Genomic DNA, 3822 nt, shown 5'->3' on the forward strand with positions numbered 1-3822 from the left:
TAATGAACCCTTGATAATCTCTATATTATTAGTGTTTTGTCATGTTTTACACTGTCAGACGCTGAGACTAATTTTTTATGAGTGTAAAAAGCCTCTTTTGACCAGGAAGTGGCTGGTGGTTTGGAATGGCAAACCTTGCAGTTAGCAGCCCAATGCATAACTACTACACCACCAAGGCTCCTCCGATTATAAATGAGTTGTCATAAGTTGAAAATAAGACAAGAATAATTTAGTTTGCAACCCACAGTAGGCCTCTGTGGGAAACAGAAAGATTTCTCCCACGTTGTCTCCCCCAAATATATGCTAGACTTAGGACACTGCTTGCAACTAATGGTAGATAATTGTCAAGTTATCTCCCTGAAGACTCCAGTCACCCAAAGCAAGCAGACACCATTGTTTCTCCCACAATAGGCAGGGCTCACTCCCTGCTGTGAGGGACAGCGCATTGCTTCCCCTGAAACCTTAGAATAAATCAAGTCTCCAGCTAAGGACAGTCAAGGTTAGGCTGTCATCATGGCTCTAGGGTTCACCCATCTTGTCACATGTGTATCCCCCAATACTTCCCCTTCCTATTACATGTATACCCCTAGATCGTCCCCCTCCTATTACTGTAGTACCTATAGCACAACCCTTGCCTGTGACGTATGTCTTTACCTGTAATTAGGGGGCTTGCTCATCCCAAAAAGATATATAAGCCTGAGTTAGCAATAAAGAGCTCTCTCTCTGGTTCTCCACCCCAGTCCTCTCTCCAGGTCCTCGCTCCCCTGTCCCCTCTACCCTTGTCCTCCTTCTCCTCCCCCTCTCTCCTGCCCTCTCATCTCCCATCTCCATGTGGACCACCGAGCAGGGCTGAGGTGAGCACGCTACCATGAAATGTGTCTGACTCCATTATTTCAGTCTCTCTTCTATCTCTCCTTATTCTCTATGACTTTATTGTTTTATATCTATCTCTCTCTATATATATTTTTAACCGTATAATTGTGGCTATTGAACCCACAATTAGTTGTGAGGGGGGGGCTGGCCTTTCCCCCACAGGCCTCTATGTTTCTTTTTTTCTCATGAGGGTTTCCTTGTGGTTTGTGTGGAAAATTATAGAGCAGATCCGCTGTGTGTTCAACAAATGAGCCAAGGCGGCATGTTTGTTGGGTGACGTTGGACGCAGTGCCCTCAGTGTAATGGCACTCCTCGCATTTCTTCTTGGGGTTCCCTGTTTCCATTCCTCCCTTTCTCCCTGCCCTTCCTGCCTTCTGATTTTTGTTGGCGGTCAAATGCTGCCCTTGGGTCTCATGGGGTTGGTAGCCCCGAGGAGTGTATTCCTCACAGATATTACTGTTCACGTTGTAGGTCTAGCTGCTGTTTGTCTACAAGGCAACCCTGGGGGTTCAGACCCCACGGGTGTTTAAAGGTTACTGTCTCCGGCTTCCCACTGGTCTCTATCAGACCACCAAGGCTTTTTTTTTTCTTTTCTTTTTGGTATTTTTAATTATGATTTAGATGAAGGTTTACATCATGACTTTCCATGCAATTATTTTTATATGTTTTGCTTCAATGCATCCATTACAATCTTCTCATTGTCTGTGTCAATCTGTGTTGACTAGCGAAACAAATTCATAAGCACTCATATGTGTATGAGAGAGTTTTATATACAGCCCACTCCAGATCAAGTCCATAAGTCCAATATTAGCCCATATGTCTAATGCCAATCTATAAATTCTATAAATTTCTCTGCAGATTCATGAAAAACATTCAATGGCACCAAATGCAGGAAGATCACAGGCCTATGGGTGGAAAGTCTTGTGGATCCAGTGGCAGTGGAAGCAGCGCAGCGCTGGCAGGGGTTTCCATGTGGCTCCTTCAGCTCAAAAGGCTCTGGCATAGCTCCATGTGTCTTGTCAGCAAGCATGTTTCATGGGGAGTGTGTCTGTGTCCTACCTCCAGCAAGCTATTTATCTCCTTAGCACCTCCAAATGAAATCATCAGCCTGATGACAGGCTAAACTCCACCCCTTCACTCTTAAGTCTCAAATTGACATCAGATTATGTAACTACCACATTGTCTTGCCGTGGATCTCATTTCTGCCCAATGTTTCCTGTTTCCATTCCACCTTCCATAACCCTCTGTCCTGGGGTAAATGCTCCTGCAATAACAGTCATCTATCTACCAGTAGATGCTTGAATAGACCCACAGTCCGAACACATGTGTGAGGGAGAGTGGATGATATTCATAGATTTGACCAAACCCCAAACCAATCTCACTGCCATCCAATCATTGCTGACTCATAGCGACCCCCTTGGGAGAAGTAAGCCAAGTCTTTCTCTCAAGGAGTTACTGGTGCTTTCATACTGCCGACCATGAGGATCACAGCCCAATGCCTAACCACTACACCACCAGGGCTCCCCCATAGGTTTGACAGGGAATATTTATAAATGTGTATTTGTGTTTGCTGCAAATAGACCCATGAAAGTGGCCTACACAGGGGAAAAAGTTATGAAGACTTCTTAGCTGTATCCAAACACCTTGAGGGAGGGAGTCACTGGGCCTGGGGTGGGGGTGGGGGGCTCAGGACCAGACTCTCAAGGGATGCAAAGGTCCATTGGCCAAACATAGTTCACAAGGACAGTGTTTTGCATCCTACTTTGGTGCAACTTTTGGTCTCCTCCCATCTGGAGGAAAGAAGCGTGATGAAAATTGAAAGACACAAGAATTAGATGTGTGCATGTTCATTTGTTTATGTAAGATGGTTCTGTACATGAAAGTCAAGATAGATAACCCTTCAGAAACAGTAATAGGAATAATGGTTCTTGGAGGGTACAGGAAGAGAAAAGGGGTGAGGGGAAGAGGAAAAGCCGGGAATGGGGATCTGATAGCATTGATGACTGTATAAGCCCACTCAATTAGATAAAAAAAAACAAAATTGCATGTGAACAGATATACTGGATTGTGTGTTATGCCCCCCACAAAAAACAAAAGGGGTGAGGGGAAGAGGAAAAGCCGGGAATGGGGATCTGATAGCATTGATGACTGTATAAGCCCACTCAATTAGATCAAAAAAAACAAAATTGCATGTGAACAGATATACTGGATTGTGTGTTATGCCCCCCACAAAAAACAACAACAAGAACAACCAATATTTAAGGGGGGAAAATAATAAGGGTTCCTGGTGGGTATGGTATGAGAGGGAGGGGATAAAGGGGAGCTGATATCAAGGATTTCAAGAAGCAAGAAAATGTTTTGAAACTGATTGTGGTAGCAATTGTACAATATTGCTTGATGTGATTGAACTATGGGATTTTATGATATCTGTAAAAGCTCCCAATAAACTGATTTTTTTTTAAAAGAAAAAGACACATGGAAACCATTAGTCCAATGGACTCAGAGACCATGCACACACCAGTCTCCACAATCCTGAGACCAGAAGAACTAGAAGGCAGGTCCTTTAGGGCGTTTGACTTTTGTTCTACATTTGTCTCCTCTTCTGTTCAAAACTTTCCACTGTGATCCCAGCCAGAATGGCTGGTACTATCGCCAGGCATCATCTGGTTTTTCTTCTCTCGTTGGTTAAGGCTGGGGCTCACAAAGTCCATTAGCTCTTTGGAATTAATTGTCGGACTAAACAGTTTCCTTCAGTTTTTTATTTTGTTTCCTTTTTTTTCATTGATTAGGAAGAGACCAATTGCTGCATCTTAAATGGTCCCTCAGAAACTTTTAAGATCCTAAACTGAGCTTAAAGGACTAAAGAAGAAATAGGTTGCTGGTTTGGGCACCTCCATTCACTGTGGGGAGCAGAGAACAGGAAGAGAGTGTATACAGATGAATCCTGCC

The sequence above is a fragment of the Echinops telfairi genome, unplaced genomic scaffold, assembly GCF_000313985.2.
Source record: "Echinops telfairi isolate 266 unplaced genomic scaffold, ASM31398v2 ScPeMD7_655;HRSCAF=1070, whole genome shotgun sequence".
Classification (NCBI taxonomy): domain Eukaryota; kingdom Metazoa; phylum Chordata; class Mammalia; order Afrosoricida; family Tenrecidae; genus Echinops; species Echinops telfairi.